We start from the raw sequence: 18,678 nt of genomic DNA on the forward strand, positions 1-18,678 counted from the left end.
CCCTACTTTCTACCTCTAGATGATCAATTTGTAGATCATGTCCTGTCATCACTCCAATTTCTTAGTGGCCTTAACCTTCATGAACATTCAGGATGTCTTTACTGAAGTTATTTCTGTACCTTTCTAATTAATTCTGCCATCCCATCACCTGTGCAGTTTGGGGATCATTTTCCATTGGTTGCTTTTGTTTGTTTTTTAGGGCCTCATTTTATGTTCCCTTTAGTATTGCTTTGATACAAAACCTTGTGGATTTTACTTTTTTGAGTGCTGGGTTATTTTGTGTTCTTATAAACACCTTTTAATTTTGTGTTAGGGTTTGAACATAGTCTTTCAAGGATCGCTTGTCACCTTTGCCTGGGAGAGTCAAAGTAGCCTTTAGTTTGTGGATATATCTTTCCTGCTCTTTAGGAAATGCTTTTTTCCCTTTAGTCCCCACATAATATGAGATTTTTTTTTTCTCTTCTGGCTATTGAGGACATATTACTTCCAGCTCTGTTTGAGCACCAGATATTTTCACTTTAATCCTTTTGAAATCTCTCTTTCCCTAGCCCTAAGTGATTTCCTTATATGTCCATATTAAGAAATATTTAAAGAAAACCTTGAAAGGAACCTAATTTTCAGATCTCCACCCACTTCCCTGTTCTCTCTCAAAATCGAGCTCTTTGATCCTGTCTGCCTAATCCTGGATCCATCTTACTTCAGAGAGGTCACTAGGCTCTGCCTGTGTCCTATCTCCTTATGGTCTAAATACCCATCTGCTAATAGCAAGGGTGTCAAAGCTGTTGCTTCATTTATTCTCTCTCAGGGAGTTTATTATCTCCTTAGAGTCTAAAAGCAACATATATATATATATATATATATATGAATAAAATTCTTATATATATATATATATATAAGAATAAAATAAAATAAAATTAAACAACAACAACAACAACAAAGGCTAAGCCCAGACATGACACTGTGAGACAAGGAAGCTCCAAAGACACTGTTGAGTCCACTTTTTGTTGGCCATCTACTGCTGGACATGCAGCCTACCCTTAAGAGTAGTTTTTTTTTTCTAGTGAGACTCCCTTGTTAAAAACTAAATTTTCATGTGTAAATAGCTATCACCAGCCTGAGTTTTCAACTGCTTAAGATGGTGTGAGCCCCAGTCTTTATTTAAATCTTGGCCAAACCTTAAGTTGCCCGCCCAGTGATGTCAGAACAGAGATATTCCCCAAACAGAAACACACTGGTGTAACCTGGAAATTCTTTCCGGCTGCTGGATCATCTTTCAACACACGATGGAACACACAGTGGCCATCTTCCAGGTGCTGGCCAAGGAGTGGAATGAGACTGTCCCCTTTAAGAGAGGTGTTCCTTAACTAGTAAGGACCACGGACTCTTCTCATGTTGGCATCATTAGGTTCAGGAATCTGAAAATCAAAATGGCAGACCTGAGAGCTTCTGAAGCAGAAGATTTTAAAAAGTGATTTGGAATATTAGCAGTTCCATAGCCTAGAATAAGTGTCTGTCTTCAGCATCCAGAAGGGTGGTACAGTGGAGGTAATAGTCACTGTGATATCAAGAAATTAATTCTTTTAGCCTCACACTATTTGTTGTTCTGCCAGGACTGGTGTGTTACCTTAGGTAACTTAGGGTATATCCATGTTATATTTTAAATACAGATTTTTTTCGAACAGTATTGCAACCCCAGCCTAACCCTTTTGAAATTGTCATGGGTGCTGAAGTTGGTGTGGTAACATGGGTAGCTTATATACTATGGCAGGTTTCCTGATTACATCAGTTTCTAGAATGCTATTCAAAAGTAAGGTTTACCCTAAATATCTACAAATGCTAACTTCAAATTGATACAGAAAATGCGACATTTGCTATTCATACAGATAAGTACAGAGTAATCTGCAATTTTTACATTTTTGCATTCATTTGAATCTGAATTCCTTATAATAAAATATGCCAATTAATTAACAGTCACTGCTTGTGAAACAATGATATTCCACTCAGTATGCCAGCAATTTTGTCTTCAAAGGTATATATGTATATATCATTAGCAGTCATTATTTCATCAGTATGGTAACACAGTTTTTTTTCCCTTCCAGGTGCTCAGATATTCAGAATACGCTGTAATCCTTTTGGATTGGGTACTTTGATTAAATCTTTGTTTATTATATATTAAGCTAGCCTATTAAATGTTCAATTAGTCACAGTTATGAATTACCATGGCTTTTCCTAACATGCTAGGCAGGCACTCCACCACTGAACACAGCACCATGGAACACTGCTCACCTTGTGATACAGTTGTGCAGCGGCCTTTGCTGTTATCCTACTCGGAATTCTAGAGCCATGTTATTCTTTGATTACTCAGAAGAAAGCTATCGACTATCTAGACTCACAGCCTTTTATGAATCATCATGGTGAATTTGTATAGTAAACTAACCTTGAGGTCTTCTTACAGAATGATGATCTTTAGATTTTCAGTGGTGATTTTTTCATTGTGAAATTCTTCACAGACCTTTAGAGAATGGTTACTTTTCATGAGATAGAAGTCCTTTTCTGGATGCTCTTCTACTTCCCCGAGCATCTTGTTCTTGTTCCTATAGTCATCTTCATCTTAGATGGCAACAATCCTTCCATCTAACTGCTTAGGCCTAAGCCCCCGAGCAATGTCCAATTCGTTTTTTCTCATGACCCAGGGGCCAGTTAAACAACACATCTACTCATCTCTCACATCTATCTAAACATCTATCATAGTTTTGGGGTGTTGTGGTTTCTGTTGTTTTAAAAGAAGTTAATTTTTTACTATATTCATGAGAAAATTTTGTAAGTGGCAACCGAAACCAGATGTTTTGAAAAGTTGGGTTGGAGCTAACATTTAAATAAATAAGTTCAGTGGTGTGTAAATGCTTAGAGTCCAGGCACAAATGCAGAAAAGTGCAACCGGTTTCAAGAAATAAATATAGCATCAGCTGAAGAGGTAGAAGAGCCATAAACAGGCAGCTTAATTGTTGATCTCCCTCGTGGGCTGTGCCTGGGGACCCAATGTTATTGTTGAAGACACTCTCTGGTCACAGTTGGCACTTCAATTAAAAAAATGATTTAATTATATTTGTCTTTAAATGGGCCCAGTTGTTTTATGTTTATATTGTAGCTATCTATTACCTTATATTGTAATTTCTGTGTGTCTTATCTTTTCTTCTTTTCTCTTAGCTCCTGCCTGTTTTCAAATTGAGTATTTTTGCCTTACACTTTTACCTTATTTATTTCCTTCTGGTAACGATCCTGGAAATATATGATGTATGGTTAACTAATAGAGGCCAAAAACCAAACAATAAATTTGCCAGATTTCCAAAAATTACAGGTACCCTAAGATATATCTTCAATCAATTATTGCTAGAGAATCATTGTGTTTAACTTATTCTTGCTTGTTTTATAATCAATTAGAGGCTGCTATTTTGTATAATCAAAATATGCCTAGATCTACACATTTACCAATGTCTGACTTACACCTCACATATTCTGTTTTGGATGACTTCCTATAGAGAAAATTTTGTTCAAGTTCATTAGGAGACATGTACAAGAATGTGCACAGCACATAATATCTGGGTAATGTCCAAACTTGAAGATAGCCCAATGGTGTGGGCATTGCATTGCTTCATTCAACAGTAGGTATGGGCATTGTAGTCTTACATTCACAGTAGGCATGGGCATTGTAGCCCTTCATTCAATAGTTTTTGTGGGCATCGTAGTCCTCCATTCAGCATTAGGTATGGGCATTGTCTTCATTCAGTGGTAGGTGTGGGCACGGAGATTATCATAGTCCCCCAGTGGAAATCTATGAAAACACTAAAAAGTGAGTTGCAACTGTGCAGAAAAAAATGAATAAATTTTAATAATGCTGAATAAAAAGTAAAGTCACAAAATGAATACCTTGTGATTTTCCATTGATGTGAACTTCCAAAACTGAGTAACCTGGTGCCTAGAGGACCAGTGTCATGTAGCTAAAATGATTAAGACAAGAAGAGATAAAATTCAAGATGATGATTATTTCTGATTTGAAATCCTGGAAGAGGGAGGGCTGGTGTCAGAGAGGTGCATATAACACACATAAGAATATTAATTTCTTCTTAAGCTCCATGAGTGTAAGACTGTTTGCTCTGTGCTAGCATGCTGTGGCATAAGCATTCTCTCACCTTCCAACCCCTTTCTTCCCAGTTTTAACCCCCTTGAAGTTAGATAAGGTCATATGATTGGTTTAAGCCAATGAACTTCAGAAGCACCAGGTAGACTTGGTATGTGTGCAGATGATGATGTGTGTGCACATGTGACTTCTGGACCAAAGAATGAAAGAGCCAGTGTGTGTGACTCTTACTCCCATGGCCTTCTCCTGAGATGAAGGAGCCAGGAGGACAAAGTATTATCGTCCAGGCAAGAAAATTTCAGACCACCAAGCATATAAGGCCAAATTAGAGTCATTTATTAGCTGGTGACTAGCACAAGCCTTTGCCCCAAAGAACTCATGGCACTGAAGCTCAGGGGTACAAGTGTTTATAAAGGCAAAAACCACAATGACATCCTTGTCAGGTATAGGTCATGAGAACCTTGTATCATTTGTTTTGGTTATACATCAAGCATCTATTTTGGTTATACATCTGGGCCATGGTCAGGGTCATGGAAAGTCCTAAATGTGTTGCCAAGGTGGACATGACTGTTCAGAGTGTTAGGGGCTCAAAAGTGTAGTGGACACTCTGAGTAGACATGAAATGGAGTCAGAGTATGATCAGCACAAGATGGTGTTACTTCAGTCATTCTCAATGCAACCTGGATCTCTGAACTATTGGCCCAAGAAGAATTAATACTGAGTGAAGGTGGCCAGCAGCTGATTTTATAGAGGTGAGAAACCTGTGTTGATTGGGTTAAGCCACTGGCATTTTAGAGTTGTTGCCATAGCAAACATAACCTATCCTTCCTTCACTAAGACATACACTTGAACAAAATATTCTTTTATATTTACTATTTCATCCTACCAGTTAAAAGATCCATCTTGAAGCTGGGCATGGTAGAGGACATCTTTAATCCCAGCACTTGGAAGGCAGAAGTAGGAGAATGTCTATAAGTTTGAGACCAAGCTGGTCTATAAAGTAAGTTCCAGGATAGTCAGGGCTACACAGAGAAACCCTGTCTCGAAACAAAACAGGCAAAAGAAAGACCCATATTGAAAATATCCAACAGTGCAAACCAGTTACATAGTACCACTCAGGAGTTGGGTCTCAGTGAGTCATGACTGAATTTCCAACTCTTCTAGTTTAATATTAATGAAAATAACTAGATTTATCTGCTGCGGGGTCCAGAGAGGAGTGATGGAGTTGAGATGGAATCAACCAGACAAGGTTTAACCAAGGGACCACTACTAAAACTGGCCTGCTTTGCTTCATTACTGAACTTGACCACACATCTAGGTCTGGGTTCTCTGGTGATGTGAGGCCTCATCTCTTGCATCTCTCTACTCTGCCCAGCCTAGTACCAGGTCTGAGAGTTGTCCAACAGTACTTGTTGAACGAAGTTGAGAAAGCCTCCCTTGGCAGCTGAAACCATGGATAGCTACTACATCTACCCTGCCCTGTCCCACCTCACCATGTACCTTTGGCCTGGGGCCTGCCAAACAAGACCCAAGGGGACAGAGATTTCTAAGAAAAGCTGACTTCTCCAGCAGCAGGGACTTGCCAGCCGGTGGAATGTCATGCGAGACAGATTGCAGACGCTTCGCCTCCATGGCCATCAGAATCAGAAATGCTTGCCTGCCAATCAGCATTACGGTGAGGAGCTGTGACATGACAGTTGTCTGACTTGTGTTAATATGTTCTAATCTTGCAAACTAATTTTCTTCCCCCACTTGGCCATCCCAGCATTGTGTTTGGCCTGCCAGGGCTGGCACCATCCATCAATCTTAGTTAGTGGTCTGCTCCATCTATCTTACAGCTGAGAATATCTGTGGTTCCTGTGATATGCCTCAACCCCCCCTCTACAAAGCTTCCTTTGCAATCAGCCCTGTGAGAATGCATCCATCTGGTTTCAAATAAAGATGCATGGCCTTGTCTATGAGAGCTGACAAGATGGCCATTGTTGTCTGGTAATGTTTTACAGAATGGCTTTTCTAGGAGACAGGGAAGCCCCATGACATAAGGAAATCATTGTGGTCTTAGTTATTTAGGAATCAGTGATACATGCTACATTTGTTGGAATCCATCTTGCTGACCTTTCTTTGGGCTTGCCTTTCCCGTGTGGATGGGGTGGGAGTGTCCTAACTGAATGCTTTCCAAGCTGTTTCTTGTCTCTGTAAGACTGGTTCAGTCTATTCTCTCCAACTGTTGAATACTTAATAGTAATTCTTTTGTATCTCTGTAAGCCACTATTTTAACACTTTTGGGGGATATGGGACTTAATAAACCTGTGATGTTTAATAAAAGCTGTAAATAATGTCTTCCTAGAAAAATATGCACTCACAGAATTTATACTCAGTTATGTTTAGTTTGTAAGCCCTAACGCCCACCTATGCTCTGGGATGGAAAACTCATTTTGACTTGTATTCTGGTTTTATTTTTTACCCACGTATTTACTTCACTTTTAAACTTGTAAGCCATCTTAAATACTTTTAAACTTGTAAGCCATCTTAAATACAGTTGATTTTACATTTGTTTTAACTTTTTGTCTTTGCAATAATTCAAAATTGAGAAAGATATGAAGAAAATTTCAATGAATATGGGCATCAATGTATCCTGCAGCTGGATTTCACTGTCCATTGTAGCCTCTTCTCCCCTTTCTTCTTCCTGTTCTTCATCTCTCCTGAACTCCTCAATTTCTTCCCTCCCTCCCTCTCTTCTGTATGCCCTCTCCCTCCCTCCTCCTTCCCTCCCTCCCTCCCTGCCTCTTCCTGAAGTATTTGAAGATAAGTTGCAGGGATCATTTAAGTGCAGGTGGGCTATGGTTTAACATAGATAGCTGTCTTTGCAGAGTTCTCAGGGGAAGGTCTCAGTGCCTTTTGAGATTAGCCTGCATTCCGATACAGTGTCTCCTAGTCCCTCTGTCATGGAATGGAGACATTGTATGTGGGTGACTCACATTCACGAAATGTGCATGCATACCTTCTATACAGGAGGCTGGATCCCTGGAGCTGCACAGAGGCCAGGCTTTTCCTTTTTAGCCCTAGAGGAGGGCAGCCATAATTCCAACAGAAAGCCAAGCAGGCTGGGGCTGCATTATGGAAAGAGACAAGGCATAGCAGGGAGAGGAGAGACAGCACATATCCACTAGAGGTAAGGGCCTAAGAAAGAGTTGTCAGAAGGCATTACGAAGAGTGACATTTACCCAACCTTTTAAAGAAGGGGTGCTTTGGGTGTCAGTGACAGTGTAGCAAATTGGCATGAGCTGGCTTCAGTGGGGTAAGTATAGCAATAGAGGATCAGTTCTCCTTCGGACTTGCTTGTACATATCATCTGTCTCTCCGCTGACTTGTCCTGAAATGACTCTATCCCAGCAGCTCCTTAAGCCCCTTGGGGGTCTCCCTCAGAGGATTTGGCTGTGTGTGTCTCTTGGGGCTATTCTTCCCTTTAAAAATGAGAGTGGAGGGTTCTCTTTGATCACATGACATTCGGAAAAGGACTTGGGAGGTGTATAGCACATATCCTGGCTTCCTCTCCCCATTCTGTAATTCAAGCAGCGTTTGACCTAGTTGTCTTTGCCTGACTTGCCTTAGCCAGGCGCATTGACCAGTTTTGAGCGCAGAACAGCACATGTGGTTTTCTGATGAACCACAAGAGGGAGAAGTGTGAACACAAATGGAAAAGAAAATTTAAAAAAAAAAAAAAAAAAGCTGGCGAAACCCAGCTGGCAAGTGAGCATCTTTTCCGAGGCTTCATTCCTGCTGCCAGGCTGGCAGTTTCAATCTGTTCTGCCTCCCTGTCTCTCTCTCCCTCTCTTTTCTCTGCCACTGTTCTTTCTCCACCCCTCTCTCACTTTGCCTCTCACTGTCCCTCTGGGGTTTCTCCAGGGAAAAAAAAGATGCAAATTTGTTTTGCTGCTTCTAGAACCAAAAATTAATGAACAATTCCTAGATCAGGTGGTGGAGGACCAAGATCTGAGGGGTTTTCATTCTAATCTTAGTCAATAAAAGATTTCTAGAAGCTCTGCTCTTTTCCTCACAGAAACAGAGCAGAAGAGTCCTCCTCATCCTCAGGCTGCTGAGTGTTTAGCACAGGTGAGCCCCCTGCTCCCCCCTGCTGACCTCTGAGGTAGGAATGTTTGATCAACATCATCATTTTACAGAATGTAAGCCTGGGCATGGAGATGCCCACAAGTTTGGTCAGCATCATGCAGATAGTACTAGAGCTGGCTTTGAACAGGCCACTCCAATTAGAAACACTGCCTTTAAGGCCCTCTGTTGTCATTGAATCTTATCAATGAATGTAAAATGTTCAGGGCCAGGGAGGGCATGGTTCTGATGCAGGACCTCGTGAGCAACTCAGATCAGAGCTGTGCTCAGCTTAATTACAGGAGCTGGTTTCAAGTCCAATTGTTGAGACTGGGAGCTTCTGCATGGAGGTGGTGAAGGGTAGAAAATGACGACATGAAGATTGATGTGCTCAAGGAAGGGAGTTAAAGTGGGCAACATCAAGACCACCTAGAGCAGTGGCCAGGCCAACTGCTGTCAAATCTTTGCAGGGACTTGGGACTTTTGTCTCTAGAGACCTAGCAACTTTCTTTCTGAGCATCCCTAGCTAGTGGGGAATTACAGACTTATTTGGGCACATGCTCTCTGGTTAGTCTATGATCTGAGAAGGTGACTGACCCATGGTTATTTTTGTTTGTGTTCTCTCTGCCTCTCCCCAGGCTGTCTAGGGAAAGGCTTCATTCCCTAGGCTGTGGGAACTGCCCCTGTGTATCAATGATAGAATACATTTCAATTAGTTCCTTATGCGTCATTGTACATCAGGGCAGAGACGTTTTCATAGAGTTAACACTGTATTACCATGCACACAAAGCATATTACACACAGAGAATTAAGAAATCAAAGTACAGAGAAGTCAGTTTCACAGCATCTCACCATCCTGAGAAAGCCAGCGTTTGGTTTTCTTTCTTCTCATCCTTATTTTCCCCTTCTGCTCATCCTTGTTCACATTCTTCTTAGTGGTTGTCATGGGGGTTCTTTCTGGAAGTTCTGTAAAAAAAAAAACAAAAAAAAAAAACATGCCCCAGTTCATTGTGAAGTATGAGACAGACCTTCCCTAGACCTTCACTGCTAGTCCAAACATTTCAAGAATCATCATGTAGAGCAACTGTGATGTGGCTTCTCCTGGGCCTTCTCTACAGGGTGGGCATTGTTGGGCAGAGAACATACTGTGTAGCATTCAGACTTCATAATGAAAGGGAAGAGGAGGGCTGAAAGCACAGTGCCTGTGGGCTGAAGTGGGCCAGACTCTGAGCTGGACACTGTTCTTGTGTATTCCTTTGTTGATGAAAGAGCTGAGTCGCTACAGTGATGGGGTGTGGTGGTCACCAGCACAGGGGGCATGTGTGACTCGTGCTCTCAGAAAAAAAAAAATCGTCTCTGCTGAGAGTGGTCAGCAGAGAGAAGAATGAGGAAACTGGTCTAGCCTTAGGCAAAGGCAGGGGTTGTCAGGAAAAACTTTAATTAAGGAAGGAAGGGCAAATCTTAAATCTAGAGCACAAACTAGAGTTGAGTGGCAGAGACAGTGAAAATGCATGAAGAAGTATTCACCTGAAGAATGCCTGGCATATTCATGGATAAAAGACCAGAATGCAAAGACAGAATCGGGGAAGCACGACATGTAAAGTCAGGGCCATGGGAAAAAATGAAACATTGTGTGTGTGGCAATATGGATGACTATCACACCCTTAACCTTGTGTGCAGTAGCACACAGGGACTGATTCATTTATTTCAAGTTCAAGAACAGGGAAACTAATCTGTTGCGATGGAATTCAGGATAGTGCTTATCTCTAACATGAAGGATGAGAGGAGCCTTATGGACACTCAAAAACATATATTTGCATACAGTAACTAGACAAGTGTCAGACAGTAACTAGACAAGTGTTTTAAATAAAATGCTACCAAATTATACACTTAGTTTAGGACATATAACATTCTATACTGAATGCATGATCTGATTCAATGAAGAAATACACTGTTATTTAAGAATGCATAGTATGCCACTCAAGATGAGTGCTATGGGCTGATACTGCTCTGTCATCTGTAAGCAGTGGAGAAGTAACCTCCTCCAGAATACTCATCAATGAACTTATTCCTCAATAGCAAGTCTTGCTACAACATGCCAGTTGAATTAAGCATGTGCTCAGTGACATCTCATTGGTCCAGGAGGAAGATATGGCAGTTTAGATCCCAGTTTCTTGTACTGTGGGCTATGATCCCATATGGGGGGTCACACACTTGGATGCAGGGGTTATAAATCTTTGGAGACAGTAAAAGGTTTCTGAATGTTCAAAGGCCAAACATTAATTCAAAAATCAAACCTTGTAATGAATTCAAGGGGTTTCTACCAGTGACTGCCTGTGTAGCATCTTGTGATTTCATTGTAGCCTTGGTTCTGAAAACACAGCATGTGCCCTTTGCATTGAGCAGCCTGTCACACCATCCAATGTCAAAGAAAGCTGCCCCAAACAGCTCAGCTCAGACGTGAGCTAGTGTATTTTATACATTGAGGAGCTTTTACTGTACACACAAAGTTTTCCAATAAAATCATAATGGTCTAAATGCAGAAAACAAAGTCTTTACATATTTTTCTGCCATTATCCCTCAGGATATAATTATCAAATTAGTATATATTGGGATTGCATTATATTAAAATATTTGATTTTTAAAAAGTTTTGTTTGAATTGCTGACTTGAATTTCATTTTTAAAAAATCATTCAGTGAGTTTTGGCTTGGGATTTGGACAGAATTTCTGGCAGTTTTGAATGGCACTCAATATCCTACCACCATTTTGCACCATTTGAACATTATTCCAAAGAGGTATTCTTAGCACTGATTATAAGATCAAAATATCTAACAGCCTTACAAACATTAGAGATGATCTACATTTTGTGGTATCAAATATTCAGTCATACTTTAATATTTGCATAAAATAAACAAAGCACACCTATCTCATTAGGAAACAAATTTACATCCATCTTTAATTGATAGTAAAATTATATGTATATCAAGCAATTGTCTTTCAATGAATTTGTAATTCATTATCATGAGATGTTTGATTTGTACGTCTACTTCATACCTGCTGTCACATAGGAATTTCTTTCACAAACAGGAATAGTAAATGTTAAATATATAAAAGTCCAAGCTTACTCTGTGGTAGTGAGTGAGGAATGACAGGGAAAATGGTGAGTCCTTTGAGGTCTTGTGGAGTTCTCACAAATTAAGAAATCAAGGGGGTTGGAGAGACAGCTCAGCAGTTAAGAACACTTGCTGCTCTTGCATAGGACCAAAGTTTGGTTCTCAGCACTCAAGTCAGGTGTCTCACAACTGTCTATAACTCTAGCTCCAGGGGATCTGACATCCTCTCCTGGCCCCCACAGGTACCTTCACTCATGTGCACATACCCACCATGCACACACACACACACACACACACACACACACACACACACACACACACACACACATGTAAAAAATAAAATATTAAACATTTTTTCCCTTAAAAAAGTAATCAAGACTGAATATAACTGGTCTGACTATAACTGCTGTAGTATTAATGCTCATCCTCTTGCAAGCAAATTTATGTTAAGATCTGAACATTCAAGGTGATGGCATGGAGAAGGAGTGTGTGTGTATTATTCATTACCAGGAAGTCAGTTACAACTAAGCCTGCAGGGTTTAAAGGTTGAACCACACTTGGTTTGTCTCTAGGCTCTAGGATACAATGCCTACAAACTCATTTTAGTTATTTAATCTCTGTGGTTCCTCCTGGGGAACAGGGAGTGGTGAGGAGGAGGAGGAGGTGGGAACGGTAGTCTGACTTGAGTACCAAAGCTCTTGACAACATGCTCAAAATCCTGAATTTATGTCTGGGATGATGGAGAAAGTGTCAGAATTATTGCTTTTAAAACTTAAGGCCTTAATAATATAAACAGTATACATTATTAAAGAATTGAAGCAAATAAAATTCGCTTTAACCCCACCCAATCGGGGAAAAAATTTGATATTTATCTTTACATAATTGATTTTCACACTACATTTAATTATTCTTTAAATAATACAAAGTATATCCACAGAAATCATTACTTATTCAGATTTTATTATTTTAATTTAACAGACAAGACCTCCCCCCCCCTTTTTCATTGTTGTAAATATTCCCTGGCCTTAGCCTCCCTGTGGCTACTTTAATACATGGCTGTTCACCTGCTTTGTATTCGTGTGTTACCGGATCTAGGTGGCTTGTCTTCTCTAAACGATGCTGTCACAGAACTCTTTACAAGTGCATACTTGCATATTTTGATTCTTTCCTTTCATTAAATACATATAAATATAGCTGACAACGTTTTAGAACTTTTGGATACTTAAATAACCAGGAGATATTTTAAGCAGGGAGGCAGCTGTAAGACTTTTCTGTGGAAGATCACTCAGGCTGCTCCTGTCAGCAGAGGTCAGGGAAGAAGCTGCTGTAGGGATCTATGTGAGGGGCGGGGACATCTTAGGAGCTGAATGTCAACAGGATCGCTAGTGATTTGACGTGGGTGACAGGTCTGCATCCTGTGAATGTTCGAGAGTAATTATTGCAAGGAAGCAACACTCTTCAAAATGGTGGCGGAGATTTAGCATTAAGTTGTGCCCCATCCCCCAATTCCTATGTTGAGCTCCCTGCCCTATCTAATATGACTGTAGTTGGAGACAGATCTTGAAATCTAACCCACTGTGGTGAGTGTCCTTGTAAGAAGAGGCAGGTTGGACATTGGCAGCTACAGGGAGAAGAAAAGATACAGATGGCCATCTTGTTAGAGCAGCAATCTGTCAGGAGAGTAGAATAGCTGACCTGGGTGAAAAGCTAACATTCCAGTTGTACTGGATCCATCACCTGGCCAAGGAACCACTTCTAAAGAAGCTGGCACCGTAAGCCATGCTAAAGAGATAGTAATTATTCCTCTAATGAGATACTAACTTTCTTCCCAGAATTCCCTCCTCCCCAGTGAGGTCCTTACAAGCCGAGCAGTCATTAGAATTCAGTTGAGTCCACCTACATTTTTGAGTCAACCTACCTTTTTGAGTCAGATGCTACTTTTCCTTCTTCCTGTCTCTTTCTTTTGGAATCTGGCCAGAGCATGAGCATGCTCCTTCTGATACTCTGGACTTCCTTCCTCTGTCTCTGAACCGTTCCTCCCACTACGTGGCTGCCTGCTTCTGTGTGGCTGATCTTATGCCTGCAATGCAAATGGCATGGCCTTTTTCCATCTCTCTTCCATTCTCCTCACCTGGGAAGCTGCCAAAATTTTCCAGCTTGCCTGCCCTGGGATTTGTTCTTTAAAAATTCTAATAAAATTGTATTCCAGCTTCCATTTGAGTTGATTCTTAAATTCTTTAATTAATGAGGTTCAGAACCTGAGTAGAGGGCTAATTTCCCAGGTATCAATCTTCCAGCCAAAAGACAGACTGCTGAAGAAGCCGATGCTGTTGGCCCCTTGGCCCCTCACTTGCCTTCAGTAACCTGCCTTATTTATCCCACCCAGCCCGAGCTGCTCGGGAGGCCTGCTTTTGACCTCTCAATACAAGCAGAGAACGAGGAGAGCTTGTAGCGGTGCTTTTAAAAATGAGTTTTGAATCTTCCTTCTAGACTTTCTTCTTCGCCACTAATGAGTTTGTAATATTTCTGCAGTAAAAGAGCTCTATGGTTTAATCAAACTCTGTTTACTAAAGATATAAAAATAGTACAACTAATCAAATCAAAATGGTGTTATCAAAGGAATTCCCATCAATTTTCTAACCATTTACTAGATAACTCTCTCATTTGATTAACAACTTTTTTCTTTTCTTTTTTTTATGAGCAATTGATCTTTGTAAATTTTCCGTGTGTTCTTGAGGTTAAGTGTCTCAGCATATAATTATACTGCATTGTGTTTGTGAACCTCCAACAAGCTGCCCTCTATTCTTTGTGGACAATTTCAGCCTCGAGTTTGTTTACCTGTGGTTATTAACATATTTAAATGCAACTGCAGAATTCTGATGCTTCATTTTGAGTTGATGTGTTGAGATGTTTCAAGAGGAAATTAATGCAGATGATAAAATAATTTCTATAATTTTCAGGCACTTTTAATGGGGTATGCCCAGAAACAGCAGAATGTTACAGGATTTTGTTCATGGAGACTATTGGAAATGCAAATTGGCATGAGCATGCCTGTTAAACCATTGTCCAAAATATGAGCTGTTTGAAACACTGGCTACTCTCAGATGAAAATGCTATGTCCTGTGTGACGGTGACTTTGGGGTAGTTAGGAGCTGTTAGTCACCTCAAATTGTGAGATGGGGTCCACAAATTGTTTGCCATTGCAAGAGAATGTGGCTGTCCACAAAGAAGCACAGTTTATACAACATTCGAGGTGCACATATGGGCTATCTGAGTTCACCTAGGAAGTCCCTGTGTTCTGGGCTGATCTCTGATTGGATCCTGGTAATGGAAACAGAGGCATCATTAAACTCCTTGTCCCTTGGCTTTGGAGTATCTGTATAGGTCCAAGGCTATGAAGAGTCATCCCTGAACTCAGGATAGCAGGCTCAGTTCTATACATAATGTCTACTCTCCAAGCACCTTATCTGCCAGGTTCTGTCCTAGATGCTGGTGATATCACAACAGAGCAGCCAGCTCTGTAGAAAGCTCACAGGATTCCCATCACCTCCATCCCTGATGGTGTTCTACAGAGAGCCGAGTGGGGTTTGGTAGAAAAGATAAATGGTTCCCATCAAATAAGTGAGAAACAATTAAGACAGGATACATGTCTGATCCCCTTTCTAAGAATCACATTGAAAGTTTCATTGTGAAGACATTTATAAAGTAATAATTTCTAGGTAAAATATCCAGAAATATCTGAAAGTATATACTTTGGAAAATTCTGAGACTAAAGTGTTATTCAGTTCTGCTGACCTGGATCCTCTTGATGACTGTCAGGGTTGCAGCTCACCTGATCTCTCACTTGATGTTCTTAGGTGCCCAGTTAAAACAGTAAGTGTTTATTACATAAGCCAGGCCTTTTAACTAAGACCCCAAGGGCTTCTTTGAGTACTTTTCCTGCTAGGGGAGGTTTTATTGTTTTAGATACTGATTACAGCACATGCGTCACTGGCTGGGAATCTTAGGCTAAATAGAGATCTTGAGACTTCATGGAAATAGAATTCAATCAGGTCCCAGGGTACGTTGTACAGTTGGTTGGTTTTGAACTTAGGTTTACAAGGCTAATTTCAGCCCTACTGGTTTTAAGCTGTCAGTAGATGATGGACTTTCTAAATGCAGGGATCAGGTTTCCTTTTTCCCTGTCTGCCAGTTCATCTGCTGAAAGATAAATGGCCACCTGCTCCCATGCTATGTGGAAGACTCTCTCCCTATCCTTAAGACTATGTCATCTATAGTTGTGAATTGGTAGCTCTGCTTGTATGAATGTGACATTATCATTTCCTCTCGTTATCTTTATCTTGAAGCTTAAATAGTCTTGACCATACACTAAGGAGAATGCTCTGGGAAACCCCACATTAGGCCACAGTTACACTATGTATAACTTGGGGACATTTCTGTTACTTCCTGCTGTGTTTCTCAAATCTCAGCTGGATTCCTATTTCATCACCTCTTCTTTGCATTTAAGCACTGTATTGTGGTCAATGAAAGACTCCGAGAGAGACGATGTGAGACTTTGAAAACACGGAGAGTTAATAATAATGAAAATGTGTGTAGATTACCAAAGTTGTGTTCCCTTCCTCTCCCATAAGCTCATGCTTTTGAAGTTGTTGCATTTATATGACCCTGTCTGAAGGATTGTAGATAAGGAGTAGAGAAGGCCAAGTCCCTTCCCATAATTGTCTCAGGGACCCAGACTCAGTGAGCTGGGTCTATCTTGTTCCAGGGCAGCACAGTTAAGTTATAGTTCTGTGAGGTGGGTGTTTAGGAGTCTCTATGGCTTAAAGTATAATATCTTCCTAGGTCATCATTATCCACAATGCATTTCATATGGCCTGTGGGAAGAAAAGCACATGGAGGGAATGTGGTTCCTTTTTGTTTTGCAGTACTCAGTCCAAGCCATGATGGAAGCAGGTACCCCAATAGGTGTACCTGTAACCAAGCCATAGCCGTGGAAAGTAGAAAGAATTTAGAGCATGGGGCATGAAGGAGGGGGCCACTAGCCCGGGGACAGGATGTTAGAGTCAGCTGATATGAAATGGACAGTTCTCAAAAGATGAAATACAAATGGCCAACAAACAAGAGAAAATATGTATTAGCCCTTCTGAGGTTGACTCGATTCACTGAATATCATTATCTCCAGTCACATCCATTTTCCTGTAAATTATATTACTGTCTTCCTCTTTATGTTTGAAAAGAATTCTATTGCACTTGTGTACCAATTTCCCTTTTCTGCATGCATCCCTCTGTTGCTGGACACCTAGGTTGCTTCTACATTGTAGCTACTTGCATAGTATTGCAGGAGACTCTGATGTTCAAGTGGCTGTGTTCTAGGTTCGCTTGCAGTCCCGTGAGTAAGTCCTCGGGAGTTACAGAGAAGGGCCATGCCTGGAAGAAGGAAACAAGACTCGTGCTCTTAGTGAGCCCCTGGCACCAGGCAACAAGAGAAGAGAATTGCTGCTGGGGTAGAGAGAGGAGCAGCCCAAACTGTGCCCTCACCCCAGACAAGAGACAGAAAAGAAACTGGAAACTGGGAGCAGAGAATGCAAGGAAATGATGCTTCTTGCCATAGTGGAAGGAGCTTGGTGCTGTTAACCCTTGCAGTCCTGGAGGGGGATGACTTTTGGAAGGAAGTGGATGTCAGGGCTAGTTTCTTCTTTATTTACTTTTTATTTTTTGTTAGTTTAATGTGCATGTGTGTTAAATGTTTGTATGTGTACACAGACATGCATAGATATGCACGTGAAGGCCAGAGGAAGACATCACTGTCTTCCTTGATTGCTCTCTACCTTACTGTTTTAAGCCAGGATCTCTCACCCAATCTGAAACTCACCATGTCAGTGTGGCTAGCTGGCCAGGAAACTCCCAGGGTTTGCCTCTCTGCCCCACAGTGTTGGAGTCACAGGTGTGCATGGTCTTTGTAATTTGAACTTGCCAGAACAGTATTTTACAGAGCCAAGGAAGGAGCGGAATGGCGAATCTTTGGGTGAGCACTAACATTCTTAGCAGCCGGTCTTGATCTGTGGGTAGCCCAGTCCAAAGGAGCCCTTGGAGTCCTGGAGAAATGGGCGGCGTGAGCTCTATCCCTCAGGCTTCCCTTCTGGTTGCCAGCCTGTTTGGTTTGGCAGAGGCCGAGTAACTTAGTCCATCAGGCCAAAATTCCACTGCCAGACATGAACTTTAATAGTCATCAGAGCCCAATAGCCAGGAGAGTTTGTAAATTCCCATACTTATTACCCAAAAGCCACAAGTCTGTTTATTGAGGTGGTTTTTTTTTTTTTTTTTTTTTCAATTAAAGCTGCAGGTGAAGCCCTGCCTACTCCATTATCTTACTGAGTGAATTATGTCTCTGGACATACTTTTTAATGGGCCACAGTCACCCTGGTCTCTTTGCTCTGGAGCAGGGGATTGTTCTGCTGGAATAAAAGTGTCCGGCTTGGAAGGGAGCAGCCAGCTGCAGGCCAGGCTGGGCCAGTAATTGGCTGAGATGATACCGGAGGCTCGGCTAACAGGCCCAAATTGGTCCCCAATCAAGTCCAAGCGGAGAGCTGCTCACTTCCCAGGGCTGCCAATTTCCTTTTCTGAGAGAAAGAGCTTCTGGGAAGGATTCCGGGCTACAAATGGCTGGACAATGGCTAAGGGCAGGAACACAAGCCCTCTTCAGAATCCATTAGGACTTGTCACCTGCTTCGTTCTGGAAGAGGCTTGTCTTCACTTCTCTCTGGGCTTCCTGGTGCCAAAGTCTCAGCCTGGCTTTGGAGAACACTGGAGAGGCTCAGGATATATTTGATGCCAGCACCGCTGGCCAGTCTCCCTCTTGGACTTCACACACTCCAGAGAACTCATCCTATACATGGACCCACAGACCACTTGGTGTGGAGACCCAGAACGCTTTATAATCCTCCATTTTTCAGAAGAAAGAAAATCTTTGTATAAATTTTCGGGAAATCTGCATCTGGCTGATGAAGAAATACAGACTCAGAGGAGTCTAGACACCTTCCTGAGACCCACAACAGCTGGCTCAATATGGAACTGGACCTAGACTCCAAGTCCCTGGCTGCTGCCACGAGCTCTTTGTCTTTGATGCTAGTCTTCTGTGGGCAGAAGTGTGGGTTTCTCAAAACATGGTAAAACGGCTCCTGGTCTTGGTTCCAGGCTGGGGGCCGCAGTAGAGATATGTGTTTGAAACTCACCAAAACCCCCCAAAAGGAGTGTGACTGATGGTCATGGTGCATGGGTACAGAGAGGAGTAAAGATGTAGACATTGTTGCCAGGCAACT

General features: G+C 41.5%; 1 long non-coding RNA gene across 2 annotated transcripts; it reads right to left on the bottom strand.

Moving 5' to 3' along the window:
- Positions 1–973: 973 nt before the first annotated feature.
- LOC121831324 (uncharacterized) lies at positions 974–18,646 on the bottom strand. 2 transcript variants are annotated; one of them, XR_006074686.2, is made up of 4 exons: positions 17,232–18,646; positions 13,278–13,439; positions 9,098–9,211; positions 974–1,415 (listed from the first exon to the last, which is right to left on the bottom strand). It is a non-coding gene; the product is annotated as an uncharacterized LOC121831324 (long non-coding RNA). The 2 variants fall into 2 exon arrangements; XR_006074685.2 differs by lacking the exon at positions 13,278–13,439 and having other exon boundaries at positions 975–1,415.
- Between the last annotated feature and the right edge of the window lie 32 nt (positions 18,647–18,678).

Source organism: Peromyscus maniculatus, chromosome 1, assembly GCF_049852395.1.
Source record: "Peromyscus maniculatus bairdii isolate BWxNUB_F1_BW_parent chromosome 1, HU_Pman_BW_mat_3.1, whole genome shotgun sequence".
Lineage (NCBI taxonomy): Eukaryota > Metazoa > Chordata > Mammalia > Rodentia > Cricetidae > Peromyscus > Peromyscus maniculatus.